Source organism: Hemiscyllium ocellatum, chromosome 21, assembly GCF_020745735.1.
Source record: "Hemiscyllium ocellatum isolate sHemOce1 chromosome 21, sHemOce1.pat.X.cur, whole genome shotgun sequence".
Lineage (NCBI taxonomy): Eukaryota > Metazoa > Chordata > Chondrichthyes > Orectolobiformes > Hemiscylliidae > Hemiscyllium > Hemiscyllium ocellatum.
The window spans coordinates 50787794-50810112 of record NC_083421.1 but is presented as its reverse complement, the minus strand read 5'-3'; the positions used below and the strand labels follow the sequence as shown (position 1 = coordinate 50810112).

Sequence of the window (22319 nt, the reverse complement as noted above, 5' to 3'; positions counted from 1 at the left end):
TATCAATAAAGTTGTGTGAAAATTTTAATGTAATGTCTATCAAGTACTCGTCAGTCTAAACAGCAATTGGAACTTTGCTAGTTATTAGTTTTAGATATTGCAGTTTTGAGTATTATTTTAATGCCCAGCATATTGCCAGAAACACAATGATTGTACTGTCTTATCTACTAATTCTGAAATTCATTGAGCTGAACATTGAATTCAGTATTCTGCAGGAACTAACAATTGATGAGTTAACCAACTAATAAAAAAAAGTGTTTATCTTTATCTTCATGGCTATTTTTAGTTTAAAAGATTCTGGGGAGTGTTGCTGTACAAAGAGATCCTGGAGTGCAAGTTCATAGTTCCTTGAAAGTGGAATCTCTGGGAGATAGGATAGCAAAGGTGGCGTTTGGTATGCTTTCCTTTATTGGTCAGAGTACTGAGTGTAGGAGTTGGGAGGTCATGTTGCGACTGTACAGGACATTGGTCAGGACACTTTTGGACTATTGTGTGCATTTCTGGTCTTCCCTCCTATTGGAAAGATGTTGTGAAACTTGAAAGGGTTCAGAAAAGTATGTTGCCAGGGTTGGAGGATTGGAGCTATAGAGAAAGGCTGAATAAGCTGGGGCTGTTTTTGCTGGAGCGTCAAAGGCTGAGGGATGACCTTAGAGGTTTATAAAACCATGAGTGATAGGGTAAATAGACAAGGTCTTTTCCCTAGGGTAGGGGAGTCCAGAACTAGAGGGCATAGGTTTAGGGTAAAAGGGAAACTAGAGGGGAAAGGGACCTCAGGAGCAACTTCACGCAGTGGGTAGTGCGTGTATGGAATGAGCTGGCAGAGGAAGTGGTGTAGGCTGGTGAAATTACAACATATTAAAAGGCATCTGAATGTGTATATGAATAGGAAGGGTTTAGAGGGTATGGACCAAGTGCTGGCAAATGGGACTAGATTGGTTAGGATATCTGGTTGGCATGGATGAGTTGGATTGAGCAGCCTGCTTCCGTGCTGTACCTCTGTGACTCTGACTTATGTAAACATTTAACCTTTTCAATATATTTAGCATGCAAATAATTTGTATCAATTTGGACAATTTTAGAAAAATTGTTTCTGTTTCTGCATATCAAGGTGCTACATAATATTTGTGTTAAACTATTTTATCTCCTTCCTGCAAATTTTCTTGATTTTATGAAATGACACAGATTTTAACTGATGAAAAGTAATTGCTCTTGATTCCATTCCTTATCCTTTGCTCGTCAGGGTATTCAACAGACCTTTCATCTTTGATACATGTTGATAATTTGAAAATATAATGTCAGTTTCTGAATGTACCTTTTTAAATGCAATTGGTATTCTCCACCTATTTTGGAATTCCAGGCTATTGAAATATTTATACTGATTTGAACTACATTCACTCTACAATCCGTGTTCTGCCATTTGTGCCAAATCAGTTTGTTGGAACTGATCAGGTTGGTTTTGGAGTCAATGTTGATGGAAGGGGAACCCTGTCTTGCTTCAAACTTTCAAATTTCTATTAGGTTTATTTCATGTGAAACCTGTTTTGGAGTTAATCTGAAATTAAATCATTTAGCTTTTTTCTGAAATTAATTATTTCCACTGAGAAATCTAAAAAAGAAATGAGAATTTTAAAACCGATCTGTTGCTAAATTAGGAACCAATATAAATCAGTGAAAGAGATGGGTGAGCAAGGCCTGGTGCTTGTTAAGTAATGGAAAACATGGACTTAATGATCACAAGCTTGCTGAAGGTAGAATGTAAGACACAAGCGAGGTGTGCATAATCAAGTTTAGAGGTAAGGGATTCATGGATGATGGCTGCATGATTTTGGTCATGACATAAGTGGAGATGGATAAATGAGGTTTTAATAATGTGGATTTGTGTTGGAACAATAGTCTCACCTCAGGCCAATACCAACATTGTGAACTGTCGGATTATCAAGGAGAGAGATGGAGTTCGTGGCAAGATACTGGAATATTTGGGGACTGATGATAACAGCTTGTGACTCTCATTATTGGAGAACATTTCTGCTTATATAGTGCACATGTTGAACAAATGTCAGACAATTGGAGATGGAGAAGAAGTCAAGTGAGGTTTGGGAGGCAGAGCTGTACTTGTGGAGGTGAACATTGTGGGGCCACCTTTTGTAATTGGGGAAACTCCATGGACATTTAAGAATAGCAGTTGGGACCAAAATATGCAGGTCCTATCCTTATTTCCAACAGATTCCATTTTCACAAGTAGAGGAAACTGCAATATGTGTAACCCTCACAAAAAGGAAAACCTGAACTCTGCAGGGCTACTTTGAATTTGGTGAAACCAAACGTAATTCTCACTGCCAGAAGGGACTTGATCTGCAGATACAAATCGAGAAGACCGCACTGCTTGTGAAGGAAACATGTTTGTAGAATTATCAAGTAGGAAATTGGAAAATCCCCAGCTGTTCACAAATTTAAATAATTAGACTGCCTGACTCAGTAAGAATTGACAAAAATCTGTGAAAGCAGTTATAATAGCTGTTTGTTGACATTGCCCTAACATTATGTCATAATTAAAATTTTGGTACTTTCCATAACCTATCATTATCTCAACAGGGGTCCTAGATTCACAGCTCGATTGACAATTGGAAGAAGTTATTAACAGATTAGCTATATGGTGTAGGATTATGAATATAAATGTGTTTGTTCTTTGACAGATTAAGTATGAGTGGATTTAATTTTTTTTCAATATGTTTCCTGGTGGAATTTTGATTGGTCATGGCTGTAATGGATTTTTGGGCTCAGTGAATCTTAACTCAAAGTGGCTCCTGAGGTCTCCCTATTATGGACTTTGGGTGAGTTGGCATGTAGAGTGTAAGGAAAGGTTGAGTTGGCATGAGGTATATGGGGGCAGAGTTGGGATGTGGACATGAAGAATGGGAGAAAATATGACGGAGGATGAGAGCTAAAGGTCTTTGTCTCAGTAGTTTCACTAAATACTATGTTCTAGAGAATTGAGGTGAGCTATTTAAGCAGCCTGCCTCAGCACTTAAGTGTTGATGGTTACCTCAGATCTGTTTCTGAAAAAAGGGAATTTTTCCAACTTGCATGACCTGCCTCAGGAGTGAAAATCTGGCCCCAAGATTTCCGAAGGTCCTGAAATGAGAAAATAGTTATGAGAAAATGGATACTAATGGAGATGTGGGAGGAAGTCTACAAAGCATAATACAATATAACTCAGAAGAGATGTATTGAGATGAGGCAAAAGTATAATTCTTAAAATGAAATAAAGGAAGTATTTCATTGTTACTTTGCTGAAATTAGTAAAGGTTAGACTAAACTCCGTGCAATTGTTTGCTAAAACTGAACAGGAAATAAGTTTAGCAGAAGATAAATTTTGAGTTGTGGTCATAACAGAAGAAAATTTCATTACTGCTTTCTGTTAGCTTTGCACATAATGTTTTTGTTAAACTTTACACCCAGAGGAAAACATTGCTGTTTGTTTGTTGTGCTACATACTTAACCACTTGTACAGTAAACCATTCATATAAGAATAATGTGGATTGCATGTGTACTGGGAAAGCATGGATGTTAACACAGGTGAAAAAAATATAGTTTCCAATGTGATGTTGAAAATATCCAACCAATTGAAGCTATAGGACAGGTTTGTAGGGATTTGGGCCAGGAGCAGGCAGGTGGGACTAGTTTAGTTTGAGATTATGTTCAGCATGGACTGGTTGGACCAAAGGATCTGTTTCTGTGTGTATGATTGTGTAAGATGATAACTATGGGTTTGGTATAATCTGAAGAGATTTGATTTGAAGTTCAAAAACTTTGAGAGCTTTTAGTTAGGACAATTATGGAATTTTCTATATTATTTAAAGTGCAACATTCCATATAGTTCTGCAGCAGTTTAGCAATTTAATGACCTAGTTTTAGACAAGTTATATTCATGATTTTTGTGATAAATTGATTCCCAGAACTTAATCTGTTTTTCTTTGAAAAGATTGAAAGAGAATGTAGTCCAGCTCTTTGATTGCTGAGATTAGACACAAATCTAACAAACATTTGTACAAAGCTTTAAGCAGCTCTAGAATTCTTAGGATATTTTCTTAAGATTCAGTGGTAGCTGTGTTTTTTAAGTTCTTCAAAAGATTGTGTTCAAATAACAAAATAAGCATAAATGTTGTTATGATCCTAGCAAATTTTATTATCAAAGCGGTCAGATCTCAAATGGGAAACAGGCTTGAAAGGTAATATTTTTGAGTTGTTTCAGTTTTCAACAAAGTTGAAAATTTGCTGAAACAGAAGTATGCAATGTTGCAGTTTTGCTTTGCCAATAAAACATAAACAAAAGAAATGAAGATAAACTGGATCAAATGAAACCAACTACTTACAATACAGATCAAAGGTTTTTAACCATATAGTAAAAGTATAATCCTATTAATCCCAAAACACTCCTCCATAAAGCGAAAAGAAACAAAATGTTTTTTGTACAATACCCAAACACATGTCTGGTACAGTACTCAAAGCACCACTGGAACAATACTCATTCCAGAATCTATGCATCTACTACCTCAGTATTAGACACTTGTGACTTTGCCTTTCAGACTGAAACTGCAGATAGCTCCGTGTAATAGCTCCTGGAGCTAATATATATTTGTATATAAATATGCTCAGCTTTAACTAAACTCTTTTAGAGTTTTGTCCCATTTCTGGTCTGGAATCAGCACTAAATTTTGATTCCAAGGAGACCTGGTTCTTCCCTTCTCATGAATATTGATGTGTACAGCCATCTTATTCTAAGGACTTCACAGGACTGTTCCATTTAACATAATGAAGTGAAAGTCAAAGTTTCCCTTTCTAAGCATTAGGTGCTTTTCCTTAAGCTTGAAATCAAATGCTTTGGGTTAAATTTCTAGTTCTCAAACGTCCAGGAAAATTCAGTCACATCAATGACCAATTGGAGAAAGGTTATCCTCTGACACTAAAGTGACAGATTATGTGAGGAGCTGCTGCTCCAGTCAAGTGCTGTTTCTTTCTGGAGCTCAAACTATCAGCATTAAGCATGAGAGAGAAACACAACCTGTGATTGGAGGAGCACTGAGAAAGTTCACTGAGCAAGCTGTGGCAGTTTCTGTTGGTGGAGAAGCAGGCAATACCAGTCTGAGCCTCTTGCTAGAATCATTGACATTGCAGGGGAAAGGAGAAATGTTGAACTAGGGCCATTTCTAGTTTGGGAGATGCTGGTCAAGGAACTTGAAAAAAGAGGAAAGGAAGAAAGCTGAAAAGGAGAAATGAGAAGGAGACTTATAGAAGAGAGGAGATAGTGGCTGCAAGAAGATTAGGCCAAGAAAGCTGTAAAAGGGAATGGGGGCAAAGATCATGTCGGAGGGATGGAGGGGGTTTGGGGGGGGGGTGGTTGGAGGGGCAAGGATGCTGCAAAGTGGAGAGCAGTTTTAAATGTGTCAGCAAAAGAATAGTAAGTGAAAATGAAAAAGGAGCCCCTGAAAACCATGATAAAATCTTAAGAAGAGACCTTGGCATGATGAGAATTTTTTCATCTCCGTTAGGAACATAGGAACCAGAGTAGACTGCTCAACTCCTTGACCAAACCCCCTTTCTTCAACACCCTTTAATATCCTTGGAAGCACCAAAGATTAGAGGGACCTTGGTGTACATGTCACTCATCCCTAAAAAAAATCAGGAGAAGTGAATGGAGTGGTTAAGAATGCAAATGGAGTATTTGCCTTTATTTGCCAATGGCAAAGATTTTAAAGAGCAAGGAGGCTATGCTGAAACTATATAAACGTTGGTTAAGCTGCAGCTAGAGTATTACATGCAGTTCTGGAATCCAAATTATAGGATATCAATGATAGGTGCAGAGGAAGCTAATCCAGATGTTGCCTGGATTGGAGAGTTTTAATAATGAAGTAGAGATTGGACAGACTAAGGGGAGAGGAGGGTGTGATTGAGATGTATAAAATTGAGGGGCACAGACAACGTGGATAGGAAGGAACCTGTTCCTCTCGGTTGAGGGATCAATGGCTAGGACACATCAAATTAATCATTGAATCCCTACAGTGTGGAAACAGGCCATTAGGCTCAGTAAGTCCACACCCACCCTCCAAAGAATATCCAACCCAGACCCATTCCCCTACCCTATTGTCTACATTTCCAATGACTAATGCACCTAACTTATACATACCAGAACACTATGGGCAATTTAGCATGGCCAATTCACCTAAGCTGCACATCTTTGGAATGTGGGAGGCAACTGGAGCACTTGGAGGAATGCACACAGACACTGGGAGAACATGCAAACTCCACATAGGCAATCGCCCAAGGCTGAAATCGAACCCAGGTCCTTGGTCTGTGAGGCATTAGTGCTAGCCACTGTGCCACTCTAAAGATATGGGGCAGCAGGTTTCGATAGGATATGAGGAAATATCTTTTCACTCAGAGGGTGGTAGAAATCTAGAAATCACTGCCTGTAAAGCTGGTAGAGGCAGAAACTCCTCATTATCTTTGAGGAGGTAACAAGCAAGTTAGACAAAGGAGAGCCAGTGGATTTGATTTATTTGGATTTCCAGAAGGCCTTTGACAAGGTGTTGCACAGGAGGTTACTGGTTAAGATAAGAGTCGGTGGTCTTGGGACAGGTTACTCGCATTGGTATAGGATTGGCAGAAGGCAGAGAGTAGGAATAAAGAGATTTTTCAGGGTGGCAGCTGGTGACTAGTGGAGTTCCACATGGGTCTGTGTTGGGACCACAACTATTCACATTAAATGTTAATGATTTGAACGAAGGAATTGTGTGCATTATTGCTAAGTTTGCAGATGACACAAAGATAGGCAGAGGGACCATAGAACCATGGAAATGATACAGATGGAAGAGATCCTTTCAGCCATCTTGTCTATGCCATCCCAAAGACACCCCATGACTTTCTAATCCCATTTTCCTTCACAAGGCCTAAAGCCCTGCAAACAGGTAGTATTGAGGAGTTGGGAAGCTAGGAAAGGACTAAGACAGACTAGGGAGAGTGGGAAAGAAGTGGCGGATAGAATACAATGTGGGAAGGTGTGAGGTTATGTACTTCAGTAGGAAGAATAGAGGTGTAGACTTCTGAAATCTGAAGCAGAAAGGGAGTCCTAGTTCAAGATTCTCTTAAGGTTAACATGTGGGTTCAGTGGCAGTTAGGAAGGCAAATGCAATTTTAGCATCAATTACAAGAGGGCTCAAATACAAGATACTGTTGAGGCTCTGATCAGACTATTTTTGGAATATTGTGAGCAGTTTTGAGCCCTGTATCCAAGGAAGGATGTGCTGGCATTAGAGAGGGCCCAGAGGAGGTTTAGAAGAATGATCCTCAGAATGAAGATCTTGTCATATAAGGAACAGTTGAGAACTCTGGGTCTGTATCTGGAGTTTTGAAGGATGAGGGGCATCTGATTAAAATTTACAGAGTACTGAAAGGCCTGGATAGAGTGGACATGAAGATGTTTCTACCTGCAGGAGAGCTAAGGACCCAAGTGCACAACCTCAGACTGAAGGGATGACCCTTTAGAACTGAGATGAGGAACCATTTTTTTCACCTAGACTGTGTTAATCCGTGGAAACCATTGCTGCAAAGGTCTGTGTAGGGGAAGGCATTGGGTGTATTAGAGATAAGTTCTTGACTGGTAAGCAGGTTAAGGGAGAAAACAGACCAGTGGGGTTGAGAAAGATATCAGAAATGATCAAATGGTGGAGCAGACTCAATGGACTGAATGTTGCATCTATAAAACAGGACCAGAACCATATAATCTTAAGGCATTTATTATGTTTTTCACAAATATTTTCATCTTAAAAGCTCACCAAGTTTGACTGTAGAATCCTATTGTATGAAAAGCTGAACTAATTGATTTAAGATTCATACAATAAACTCTTATTGTAAAAGTATATGTGGCAGACTTCCAAAAATTACAGAGCAGTTTTAACTGGTTGCCTCTACAATTTCTGAATAGAATGACATTGAAGAGAGAATGATTAGGGTTTCTGCTGATTGACAGACTTACTTCTAGCTACCAAATTAAGATCAATATTTTTCATTGCTTTCAAATTAATAATAGAAAGAAACCATTAGATAATTCTCAGCTTGTTGTTCAAGTATTCAAGGCAATCAATGATATGATTTTGAAAAAAAATTTAGATTAATCTCCAGTATTCCTTGCTATGGATGAGTTTTTGCTCTGATTTATTTAAGACAGTTGTCTAAAATCAGTTGATGTAAAATTTGTAATTTGTTTGTAATAACGTGACCATTTTTCCACTTCGTTCAAACTTATTGGTTTTATTCCCTTTAATGTGGTTATCCTTCTCTTTGGTGACAAAATAACAAGTTATTAATCTACGACTTTGGTTTTAAATGTTAAGCAATATTGTTAACTATTAAAAGAGCCGGATATACAATGCATGTTGTATCCTATGAAAGCAAACAGTGCAGATCCTTGAAATTTGAATAAAACAGAAGTTGTTTTCAAGATTTAGCAGGTCAGGCAATATCTGTGGCTAGAAAAATAGTCCACTCTTCAGGTTGATGACCCTTCAGATACATCTGATCCGCTGAGTATTTCTGATATGTTCTACATTTATATATTTTTCAGTGGCATAATCCCCAGTTAATGGTAATACGAACCAAATCAGCTTTCAGAATGAAGTTTAATTTTTAATTTTGGCTACCATGGTGGTCAGTCACTGAGCATACTCATAGGATCTGCCAATGTTCTTTCAAAATAAGAACACAAATTTCCTATGCAAACAAAAGAAAAGCTATGTAGGAGACAAGTTTATAATACATAAATGGCAAAAATAAAGATTTAATCCTTTTCCCATTCTTTGCAGTTAACTAATCCCAGTGAATTATCACTGCTGTCTTAATTTTTCAATTTTTAAATTAAAATTACTTTTGTGCACTATTTAAACTGCTTCAGCTGTCTAAGGAGACTTTTTTTTTCCCAATTGTGATGATTTGAAGACTTCTTTCCAGCCTTTGAAGGTCTGGATAAAAGTATCTTACAGCCTGGAGATTCCTACAAAGTAAACTGTGTGGAGACTTATACAAACTAGAATACTGCCCTTCTGACTTCTCTTCTTCTGAACTCTATTTGCTAGTTGCCCATGGCTGTCTGACTTTGTGTATGTGATTAAAAGTTCAACTTTAACACTTCATCAATTAACTTCCCAGTTAGGTAATTAAGTCACATGTTTTCTGGTAAAAAAAACTGTCTGCAATGCACTGTTCAAAATTACTTTGACAGTTTAGAGAAAGTTGCCTTCATCGAACTGAAAATGAAAATCTATTTTTCTTCCACTTTGAATCCAGTTTCCTAAATAATAACAATATAGTTCAAACTTCCACCATGAGTAAAAATTAAATTGACCTAGCTCCTCAGTTGAGTTGAAATTGCCAAGCATTCATGATAGCAGCACTACATATTATGACACAGAGGTACTCTTTTACAAGACCACTGCCAGCACTTCCAGAAAACATAAACTTCTGCAGACTGTTTTGTGTTTTAAAATTAATGAACTTTTTTTAGCCTCTCATTCTTCTATAAAGCAAGCAAACAGATTCTCAACTCTGCACCTGAATCTTTCCAATCTGATTTTAGCAGCTCCTGCAGCACTGAAACACATTTAATTAAAGTCACAAAAGGCCTCTCTGTGACTGTGATATTGTCTAGTTGCAAATGATTTGTCCCTCGGTGGTGTTTTCACCAGTTGCATTTACTGTAGTGTTAGGATGTGGCAGCTAATTGATTTCTTGGTCCTTCTCTGAAGATCACCTTTCTCAAATGATTGCACAACTCTGTGCAATGAATTTGAGCTCGTTAGAACCCTGCTGGTTTTCCATTTATTTTATTTTATTCTTTAATCAATTTTGGTTTGGAGTTTTTGGAGTTGTAAAGTGGGAACTATGATCCAAAGAACACTTTTGAACTGTGGGTAACAATTTGTGTTAAAAAGAAATTTGACCAAACTTTTATTTATTCATGAGGCTATTCCTCAAAGTTAAGTACAGGTTGGTTCCTGATCATAAGTCTCTGCAGATGCTTCATCGTGGGGAAGAGCATTATGTTTAAACTGATAGCAGAAGGTTGTCTGTTACTGAGGTCAGTACCTGGGAATAGGTTCTAGCAAACCTCAAAAGACCTTATGCATAAGGAGTTAACAGAAGTTAAATGATAATTGGGACCACGTGGAGGAGTTGATCAATCAGGAAATGGTCTGAGTTTGAGTTGAGTTTTGCTGTGTGTTTTCTGTGAAAAAGATATCTGACTGTTGGTGATGAATCGTCAATTTTTCAAAGCTCCTTATCTGCAGCCTCCTGAGCTCTTGGTGGTTCAGAGAATAGAATACTAAGTTATAAGTATTCCTGCCTTCATCTAACTGAACTGTAAAGACCACCCCAATCGACGCCTTCAGAAAATTAACTAAGAAACCATCAAGTATGCCTATGGGACAATGCATTGTGAAGACAATTAAGTAATCTGGCCAGTTCTCTCATTTTCTTTTCTTAACTGTTTGCTTGCCTTTTGTATGAATGGGACTGAAAATAAAGGATTTTGTAAAACAGGACAATTACAGGATTTCTTGCTATTAAAATGAAAATCTATTTTTCTTGCATTTTGAATCCAAGTTCCTAAATAATAACAGTATAGTTCAAACTTGCATCATGAGTAAAAATTAAATTGATCTGGCTCCTGAATTGAGTTGAAATATTGCTCAAGTAAAATTGTTATATTATTAATAAATTGCTAAGACTTTGTTTATGCTACAAGCTGGAATTGAGAACTGATTATTCACAGATTCTGGGATTTGATATTTAAAAATTCTGGTTAGGTACCATTGGGGTCAACTTGGAGGATCTTTGAAGGTTTAAATGTTACTGTGGTCAGGATATAGAGGTAGGAAGGCTGATTTGATTTGGCTGTATGTCACCATATTCATAACAAGCTGCCATTCATTTTCAAGTGGTTGTGAACAATAACAGATGATGTTACATTCTGTGGCCAAGTTCTGTGATAATCTGAACTAAACTGCTATATTGAAATGTGCTCTGAGGTATGAATGCCACATCAATTTCCATTCAGTATATAAGGAGTGCTATTTAAAAACACTGCTATACTTCAGTCTCAAAAATTTATGACGAGTTTTTAGCTGTCACTTTTCACTGAATCAGGTGATGTAGCTAGGAACCAAGTAATAGGTAACCAATATCCTAAGCACCAGTACCCATCAAGATTTTTTTCAATTATGTCAATATTCTAATCTATTGCTGACTCGCTACTTAATTCACATGCATTTGTAAATTGGACCATGCTTCTAAAGAAAAGCACCTGACGTTAAAAAGCTATTGTCAGCGAATTTCATAATTTCAAAAGTAAGTTTCAAATGAAGCTAACATTAGAAATGGGGAAACACTTACAGAAAGCAACCACATATTTAACTCAAGTTAACTATAATTTTTCATTTATCACTAAGTCCATTGCGGGGGAAGGAACGTATAATTTATATGTAACAAATCAAGGCAAGTAGTTGACCTTGATCCAACTGTAAAATTATTACAAAAAAAGTGTACCATTATTGTAACACAACTGTACTGTTAATCATCTTGCCTAAACAACTGAAAATAACACTGAGGATAGAGCAATTAAATCAAGAGGGCTTCAGAAGCTAGAATTAAAGGAGCATCAATATCTTGACAGGTAGTGAAATTGGAACGGATCACAGAAATGGGGGAGGAATAAGGCCATGGAGGTATTGGAAACAGGAACGAGAATTTTAAATTGCTTGATCAGGAGCCAGTGCAGATCAGTGAGCATGGGTAGGAGATGAACAGGACTGGATCAAAGTGAAGATTCAAGTCGCAAAGTTTTGGATGACTTCAAATTTATGAATGGTAGAATGTGTGAAGCTGCTGGACCAAGCATGAATGAGCATTTCAGCAGAGGTGGACAAAGTGAGATAATCTCAGAGAGGTGGAAAGAGGTTTTCTTGACAGTTACAAACACTGAAATGCTGGGGAAATTCTGTAGGTCTGGCAGTATCTGTGGAGAGAGAAACATTGTTATCATTTTGAATCCAATATAACTCTTCAGAATAGCTTCTGAAGAAGAGTCACATTAGACTTGAAATATTAACTTCTTTTTTATCTCCACAGATGCTACCAGACCTGATGTGTTTGCCTATCATTTTCTGTACGATATTTTGGCATTTACTTCAGTGTTGGTGATTGCACAAAAATATCATTAGAGCTTATTTCTGCTTCAGATATGATATCAACATTATGATGCAACTGCCTCCTGTAGGTAGGGAGAGAAATGGAATGGTTAGATGGGGAACTGAGTGTGAACTGTCATCTCAGTATTTAATTGCTAATCTAGTACTGGATTTCAGAGTAGCAGTCTGGTAATGCATCACTGGAAGAGATGAGGGAGTTACTGGAGAAGTAACCGACTTTTGAAACTAACATTGAGCTTTCAGATGATGTCAATAAGAGGAAGCAGAGCACATAAACAGAAAATAGGAAGGTTAAGCATATATAGAGTCATAGAGATATACAGCATGGAGACAGACCCTTCGGTTCAACTTGGCTATGTCAACAAGATATCCCAATCCAATCTAGCACCACTGCCAGCACCCAGCCCATATCTCTCCAAACCCTTCCTCTTCATATACCCATCCAGATGCCTTTTAAATGTTGCAATTGTACTAGCCTCCACCAATTCCTCTGGCAGCCCATTCCATGTAAGCATCACCCTCTGAATGAAAAGGTTGCCCCTTGGGTCTCTTTTATATCTTTCCCCTCTCACGCTAAACCTATGCCCTCTAGTTCTGGACTCCCCTAGCCCAGTTAAAAGACCTCATCTATTTATCCTATGTCCCTCATGATTTTATAAACCTCATTCACCCCTCATTCTCCGATTCTCCAGGGAAAACAGCTCCAGCTTATTCAACCTCTCCCTGTAGCTCAAATCCTTCAACCCTGGCAACAACCTTGTAAATCTTTTCTGAACCCTTTCAAGTTTCACAACATCTTTCCGATAGGAAGGAGACCAGACTTGTATGCAATATTCCCAAAGTGGCCAAACCAATGTTCTGTACAGTCGCAGCGTAGAGATAGTGGAGTGAGAACATGAAGAGAAGCTGTTGGAAGTGATACATTGGATACAATTAAATCAATGAGAATGGAGCTAGGTGACAGCAATCCAACCTGGATAACAGTGGAGAGGCATTGGAAGAGGAGTGACCACGTATATTAAAGACTACAAGCAGATTGAGAATGGTGAGGAAGGGATGGTTACCTTAGTCACAATTACATAGGATATCATTTGTAGCATTTCTAAAAGTTGTTTTACTACTATGACAAGGCAGAAACCTGAATGGACAGATTCAGGGAAAGATAGGTACGGAGTTGGGAAGTGCCAACACATTCAAAGAGTTTGGTAAGAAAAGGCAAGTTGGAAATGAGACAACAGTTTGCAAGGACAGTGGAGAAAGCCAATGATAACAAATTTAAAATAGAAGAGCATATACTGTTAACAATATTATTTGATGTGAGATCAGGAGGGAAGTTGATCATTAAGATTTGTAGTTTAGTGGGCATACGTTCAAAGGAGAAGGACATATTGGATTAATTCAGAGGCCATGAACGAAGACAGGAAGGAGAGTTGAAAAAGATGCAATTTTGTGGGGAATATTGATGGAACTTTGACCTGATGGATTAGTGGAAAGAAAGAATGTGACAGATGCAGCTGATTGGATGACCTTGCTGAAAGTGAGGGTGGAGAGCAAATAAGGCAAGGTATTTATGTCATCAATTTATGGTAGAGAATTTACTTTTTATGTACACTTCAGAAGTTTTAGATCTTCTGAATAGTTTGGTAGAATGATCACCAGTTTTAATGGGCATTGCTGACACAGTCCAATCAAACTTGTTAAATATAAGAATGCAGTGGGAATGATTTGTGAACCCATTGTTATGGAGAATTGAAAAGTGCAGAGCTTGCTTCAATTGGGATGAACTGTTTTTGTTTAATTTATTTTAAGTATTATTGCCAACCCCCTGTATGCGCTGAGGTTTGTCTGAAACTGCAGTTCAGATTTCTATCTTGATATCTGAACAATTAGGATTTGGAAGGCTTAGTCTAGATTGTATAGTATGTATAGGATGGGCATACAGTTCTTCTGATTAACATAGTTGATTTACAGTAAACAGTGGAAATAGATTGAAGAATGATAGTTGTAAAGATTAAGTGAATTGAAAACATACGGTGATTACTCTTTCTGAATACTTAATTTATTGCAGGTTAATTTAAGGCAGGGTCATCTGCATCAGTTGATAATAGTCTCACCTCAGACTTGCTAGTTTAAGTCTGGACACAAATTTAGTCAATCCAGGAGTGTTTTACTGTCAGAGGAGATGTTAAACTGGGGACCACATCTTTTCCTTTGTCTAAACATAAAAGAGAGAATGCTATTTTGAGAAAACAAAGCAGGACAGTTCTCCTTGGTGACTTGGCAAGTACTTACTTTTAAGCCAATGTAATTTTATTGAAAAAAAAACAACCTGGCCAGTATGATGTTGCTTGACACTTTTCATACCAATTTGATGCCAAAATGTCTTTGTTACCTGCAAAATGTGCTGGCATGGCTTGCAGTGAATGCTGTCTTGTTGTGCGTGAGGAGTGTGCGCTATACATATGTGAATAGACAGATCATGATGTCAGTCAGTGTGTCACACTGATGGTGGTCATAGAGCATTCATAGCCAGTCAGCTCAGATTGCTGCTACTATTCATTAATTATCCACAGGATGTGGACTTTGGTGGCTAGGTCAGCTTTTATTGCTGGTCCTGAATTGTCCAATTGTCCCATTGCTGTCTGGAATCTGTGTAGGCCAGACCATGTAAAGATGGCAGATCTACTTCTCTGAACAGCTAAGTGAACAAGGCTTTTTAATGACAAACAACATAAGGTAATTTTTAAACTAGTTCTTATTTCCAGATGTTTATTGAATTCAAATTCAGATTTAAAACCATATCCCCAGAATATGAGCATGGGGTTCTGCATTAATAGCCCAGAGAAATTGCCATTACACCAACAGCTCCCCCTACTGCTCAAAGATGGATTCTAAGGTCATGGAAACGAAGATTTCCATGAGCCGTGTTGCAACCATGAGGCCAGTTCCAAGTAGGAACGCTGGGTCAGGCAGGTGCAAAGGAAATGTAGAAACATTATTTAGTTGACTTTTGGATTGTATGTTGGATATATTTAGTGTGGTCATTATTATGATATTTTAAATGAATTTGTTAGCTGTTGTGGAATTAATTTTAAAATAGCTGAGTAACTGGCATTTATACCTGTCTTTCAATGAGTATTCAGCACCAGTTGTCCGCCATAGATTTCAAAGATGTGATATTCCTGAGCTGATTATGCCCAGCAGGATGCATGAACTTTGCAAGTCCTGTGCATAAGGCAGGAGATGCCTTGAGGATGCTCCTAGCTGCCAATGATTTTGATTTGCTTCTTTAGATAAAGATATCTCATCCAGAAAATAACTAATTTCCCATTCAAGGCAAGTTAAAATTGAATTCTGTTTGAATTTATTATAACGAGTCTTTTATTATCAGTCTTTCCTCATCAGACTCTGCACATTTCATGAATTAAATTGAAATGTCAATTCTGAGATGAGAATGGTATGTATGGTTATTTTATTTGATGCAGCAGACACAAAGCTAACGTAAACTATAGTGTAATGAAAATGGAGATAAGAGATTCCAAGGTCTAAAAATTTAGTGGGCTGTTTAGATTGAAGTCAGGTGGAAAAGATGATTTTGAAGTCAGTAAACAAGGTGTGACTAATTAGTTCTTATTGTGTATATGAAAACTTTCCTTCTTTGGCTCTATTATAGCATTAAAGTGTGGTAAACAATGATGGATTAACAAAATGCTATTGCCAGTAACCTGCAATAATTGAAAACCAAGTAAAAACAGAAATTACTAAATAAACTCAGCTGGTCTGAAAGCAGCTGTAGAGAGAAAGCAGTGTTAACATTTTGGCCCGGTAGCAGTTCTTCAGGACTAATAGCATCCAAGAAAAGATGGTATCTATGCTGAAGGGGGTGGGATGAGGAGTAAATTAGATTAGATTACTTACAGTGTGGAAACAGGCCCTTCGGCCCAGCAAGTCCACACCGACCCTCCGAAGCGCAATCCACCCATATCCCTACATTTGCCCCTTACATAACACTAAGGTGCAATTTAGCATGGCCAATTCACCTGGCCCTCACATCTTTGGATTGTGGGACGAAACCAGAGCACTCGGAGGAAACCCACGCAGACACGGGGAGAACGTGCAAACTCCTCACAGTCAATCGCCTGAGGCGGGAACTGAACCCGGGTCTCTGGCGCTGTGAGGCAGCAGTGCTAACCACTGTGCCACCGTGCTGCCCACAAATGATCAGTGGAGATGGAGTGCAGAAGGAGAGAAAGATGAGCCGACAAAGAGATGGATAATGGTAAACTAGGGAGAAAGTAGAAGTGTTAATGGGGACAATAAGTATGGGTAAATGGGTTGGCTGTGCTGAAAGAAGCCCCCATGTGATGAAAAAGCTAGAGGTATTGGTGTGTAAAAGATACAGAAGATACTCAACCTAAACCCTGTCTTCAGCATATATACCATCTTTTTCTAGATGCTACTAGTTGTGAAGAACTGCTACCGGACCAAAATATTTACACTGCTTTCCCTATACAGTTGCTATCAGACCAGCTGAGTTTATCGAGCAATTTCTGTTTTTACTTGGTTTTCAATTATTACAGCTAACTGATAATAGCATTTTGTTAATCCATCATTGTTTCCCACACTTTAATGCTATAACAGAGCCAAAGAAGGAAATGTTTCATGTACACAATAAGAACTAATTCATGCATTAGGGTTCAGGCCCTAAAATTATTGAACTCAGTATGGAGTCCTGAAGGCTGCAGGATGCCCAAGTGAAAAATGAGTTGACATTTTTTTAATTTGCGTTGAGCTTCACTGGAGCACTGTAGCAGGCCGAAGAGAAATGTTAGCCAGGAACCATGGTCATGTATTGAAATGGCAATAGTTAAACCAATGAAACAATCCGATGCTTTGGGGTATAAATATCGGATGTTTTGAACAGTTACCCGGAGCGGCAAAGAGCACCAACAAAAACAAAACAATATAGACTGCCTGCAGAATCACTCTCTTAAAGGTACCTTTATCTATCAAAATCCCTAAGAAGAAGAAAAGAAGACAGAAGAATCTACAGAGGACACTCTGCTAAGCTGACTGGTTTTGAAACGTGACTTTTTGTATATCATAATTGGGATTTTTAATCGGACCAGTATTGTAGAGGGGAAGGGAAAAGAGAAAGGAGTTGTAAATAGTTGTTAGTTAATTATTCTCTGTTAGACGTTAAAACAAGTTGTTAATTCTTACTTAGTGACTTTTGGGATAATTCTTTGCCTCTCAAATTTTAACAGATTACAGCACAGGGTGAATCTTGTGTTGCTGATTTAAATTAGCAGAGGGGTTTAACCCCATGTCATAATAACACTGACTGTTTTGCCATGGCTACCACAGCAAAATCCATCCAATATGTTACAGTTGCTTATTTTTAATGAATACCTATGCAAAAGGATCTTTTGATTGTTATATACAGATTAATGAGCAGTCGCTGATTTGCAGTGGAATTAAATTGACTGCACAAGTGAAAGTTTAAAGCTACTGAACACTTTGATCATACTGTACGACATCTTGGTTACAGATTACTCAAGCCAGCACTCAGTAATTTTCGCAGTTTAGCAATTTATACACCTAAAAGGCAAATTATATCTTCTACAGCAGCTGTAGGTTTTGCTTATTGGTATTCTTTTACACTAAGTATGTGAAAGGAAAATATTAGCAGCATTAGACATTGTTATTGAATGCATGTGCAGAATAAATCAATAGCTGTTTATTTTGTCCATGTATTTCTGTTGATATAGTTCATCTTATAAATCTTTTATCCAGATATTATTTTGTTGTATTCTGATCTTAAATGAACTTTATTCTGGGTAGCTTGGATTGGAAGACATTCTTGATGTGAAATTGATGTTGAAGTTGTAGCTAATATACACTGCTACAAAATAAAGTCCAATTTTGTGACTAAAACAGTGGGTTAAAATTTTACATACATTTACAGAATAACCAAATCATGTTATATTGCTCTTCTTTTGAAAATGAAACAACAAATACCAGAACTACAACAGTGTTGTCTTCATAATCAGTGCAGTGAGATGAGTCAGCAATAAATGCAGACTGTTATTTACATGGTCATAGCTTTCCCATAAATCTGTCATTATCTGTTGTCCAATGAAAAAAAAAACAAATTGGTATTCACTGTATATTAATTTATCTAGATTATTGCTTTCTAAAAAGAGACTTTTGTTTGGTCATTCAGATGGTAAATCTCTAGGGGCATAATCGTTATTATTGGACAATCAGCTTGCTGCTTGAATTGTATGCCACGCCTCCTATACTAACCAATTCATAACTCTTCATGATAACAATCTACTTTTCCAAAGAAACCAAAGCTAATTTTTTTATCCTTGTTTGTGAAAATAAAAGTACTTTTCTTTAACTTTCTTAATCTTTTGTAGAATCATATCTGATTAAAACCCTGTTCTTTCTTTTTGTCCCTACCTTGGAATGAATTTTCTGACCTGCGGATGCCGGCATATTGTACATTCATTGATGCAATCCTTCACCCTCATCTCTAAATCCATTCCACTATATTGTTGGATAACCTGTGGTCTGCATGATCAATCTCTATAGGTGAGTACTTAAATCCACATGAACAGCCTAGCTGTTTTGCTTTTCTTGCTGAAAAACAACTTGCATTTAATTTTATTGTTGGTACGAACGTGCTTTATTTATGCTGCTATATTTTATTAGAATTCTGTGATCAGTGAAATTCATAATGATAGGTATAGTAATTTTAGAGGCTTTATGAATACACTCAGATTACTGAATGCTGCAATACTGAAATGATGTGTCACTTCACTTTACAGTCTGACAAATTTCTAACAAAGTTGGTACCCAGTAAAATTGCAGTTGTTACTTCCCTTATTAGGGGATTTGTTTTTTTTTGTGAAAAGACTACTGGTGCTGGTTAAGCCACTTTTATATAATTAAAACTAAAATCATACTTTTTGACTTGGTGGTATTATTCTAAGGATGCTTTTATTATCTGAATATGTAATATTTCTTTGTCAAAGATACCACCATTATTTAATGTCAAAATCTAATAAATATCAGTTGTACAGATGTGATGCGTAAGCTGCTGTCTTTATGGTGACTTACTATTTGCTTAGAGTTACAAGTGGAAAGTTAACATGTTGGTGACATCTATGTCTCAATAGTTTGCAATTTTTTTTGCGGGTGACAAAAAAAGGGTTTAAGCAAAATACAAGATTTAAAAAGCATTAATTCTTAATCATAGTTTACATTCAATTTGATTTTTTAAAAATAAAATTAAGATTTCTATTTTACGAACTTAAGCCTTTGATCATTTCACATTCATTTTTCTTTATCCAAGCAATATCGAATTACAATATATGCATCCTTTCCATGGTATTTACTCATCCCAGATATTCAGAAAACCCATGAAAAGTTTGCTGATAGTTCTCTAGCCCTGATTGTAACCAAAGCCAAACAAGCCCTTTGGCCTGGATTCCACTCTTCCCCCCCCCCCCAATAGTGTTGGCTTGTTAGAAATTAGCCAGTTTTGAGAAGATTTGTAGCTCAGGTTGAGGTTCTGGATGTAGGTTTGCTCGCTGAGCTGGAAGGCCATTTCCAGACGTTTCTAGGTAACCTCTTCAGTGAGCCTCCGGGCGAAGCACTGCTGATGATTCCTGCTTTCTGTTTATATGTTTGGGTTTCTTTGTGTTGGTGATGTCATTTCCGGTTCTTTTTCTCAGGGAGTGGTAGGTGAGGTTCCAGTTGGAATGCCATGCTTCTAGGAATTCTCGTGCGTGTCTCTGTTTGGCTTGTCCTAGGAGGGGTGTGTTATCCCAGTCGAAGTGGTGTCCTTTCTTATCTGTATGTTAAATCTACACTGCTTTTGCCTTCATGCCCCGTAGTTAACTATAGAGACCTCAATCTGCATAACTAAAAAATAATCCCAATGTACAAATTCAAAAACATATAGAATAGCTCTATTGCCCCACAAACCTGCATCTCCATGCAATATGATCATAGACTGGGAAAATAGATAATAAAAATCTGCAGCTTTCTCCAAATATCCTGATTTGCTTAGTCCCTAGAAGCCATTCTATCTGTTGTGAATATATCCATTGCATCAACAGCTGTCTGGAGTAAAGTGTTTTAAATATTAAGAACTATGAGGAAGGAATTTACCTTAAGATCTCAATCTAAATTGAGACCTTTTATTTGGTGCTATCGTGAATGTTATCTTTTACAAGTATGAATTTAGTATAAATTCTGTGTCCGATGATCCTTTCCACTAGCTACCTGCAAAAGTTCTCTAAAAGCTTGTACTTCCAAATAGACTCGTTGAACTATAACCTGGTGTTGTGAGATTTTTAACTTTGAAACTTTTGGAGTTCAGCAGCTATGTGGCGGTGAACTTTGTCCAGGCCAATCACCCTTGCTCCCCACAATAATATGATGTCCTCACCTGTGATGTGGTCTCTCCAGGTCTAAAAATAACTTTCACTTCTGGTGGTTACTACCGTTTGGCTTCCCACATCACCACCAGCTGTTTCAGTTTTGCCACGACCAGATCTTGTGTCCAACGCCTAATGTCAGCTGTGTGAAAAGATATTTTAAATCCATTACTGACTCTTCATAATTTTGTATGTTTCTATATGATCCCCTCTCATTCCCCTCAATTGCAGAATCAACCTAGTGAACCTCCTCTGTACTCCCTGTAGTGCCAGCATATTCTTTCTCAAGTAAGGAGACCAAAACTGCATGCAATACACATTGGGTGACCTCACCTGCACTCAATACATCTGCAACATAGCCTCCAGCTTTTAAGCTCAATCCCTTTAGCAATTAAGGGTAAAACTCCATTAGCCTCCTAAATTACCTGTTGTTCCTGCAGACTAACCTTCTGTGATTCATGCACAAGGACACCCAGGTCCCTCTGCACAGCAGGAGGCTGCAATTTTTAACCATTAAGATTAATTCTTTTTACTGTTATTCCTGCAAAATGGATGATTTTACATTTATTAACATTGTACTCTGCCAGACTTTTGTCCACTCACTTAAACTATTTATGTCCCTCTGTAAAGTCCCACAGTCCTCTGCACACTTTGTTCTATCACTCATCTGCAACTTTGACATACTACATGCGGTATCCAACTCCGAATCTATGTAAATGGTGAATAATTACAGTGCCAACACTTATCCCTGAGGCACACCACTAGTCACTGATTGCCAACCAGAAAAGCACTAATTTATCCCCACTCTTTGCTTCCTGTTAGTTAACCAATGGATAGTTAACCGCTATCCATGCTAATACATTACTTGTAAAGCCAATACATCATTATTTTATGCAGCAGCTTTTTGTGCATCATCTTATCAAATGCCTTTTGGAAATCTAGATACACCCTGTTGTCCACTGTGTTCGTATTGTCTCCATAGAATTCCAATGGATTAGTTAAGCATGACCTGCTTTTCATGAACCCATACTGCGTCTGCCCAATGGGACAATTTCTATCCAGTTGTCTTGCTATTTTTTCCTTGATAATAGATTCACACATTTCCCCCCACTACAGAAGTCAAGCTAACTGGTCTATAATTCCCCATATTTTGTCAACCTTCTTTTTAAAACAGTTGCATCACATTTGGTGTTTTCTAATCTGTTTGAACAGCCCCAGAGTCCAATCAATTTTGGATAATTACCAGAATTGCATTAGCTATTTCTCCCTCCATCTCTTTTAGTACACTGGAATACATTAAGTCAGGGCCAGGACACTTGTCTACCTTTAGCTCCATTAGCTTTTAGCAAGGAGTGGTTTTGCAGTCACTGAAATGGCTGTGTCAGTATCCAGCTCAGTGCGAACCGGGTGACTGTTTAATCAGACATTTATTTTGATAGGTTAATTTGGATGTTGCTGAGTAATTTAACTGTTCCAAACCAGATGTATATGGACTTTCCAGAGTGTGTTCTCTCCTATATACCAGACAATGCAATTTCTTATGCAATTTAGGTCTATTAGGAGTCAACATACTGGCATCAACTACAGTGGCTTGCCAGCCTAGATC

At 37.7% G+C, this 22319-nt stretch overlaps 1 protein-coding gene and 1 long non-coding RNA gene across 2 annotated transcripts in view; one reads left to right on the top strand and one right to left on the bottom strand.

Moving 5' to 3' along the window:
• The window catches only part of si:dkeyp-72a4.1 (uncharacterized protein LOC100148058 homolog), a 255329-nt gene that overhangs the window by 172184 nt on the left and 60826 nt on the right, over positions 1 to 22319 (top strand). The gene's annotated exons all lie outside the window — the stretch shown is intronic.
• LOC132825870 (uncharacterized) overlaps positions 1 to 22319 on the bottom strand; it is a 67967-nt gene that overhangs the window by 9832 nt on the left and 35816 nt on the right. The window contains exons 3-4 of the long non-coding RNA XR_009645822.1: positions 20725 to 20855; positions 3044 to 3132 (exon numbers count right to left, since the gene is read on the bottom strand). This is a non-coding gene — a long non-coding RNA (uncharacterized LOC132825870). The remainder of the gene's footprint in view (positions 1 to 3043; positions 3133 to 20724; positions 20856 to 22319) is intronic.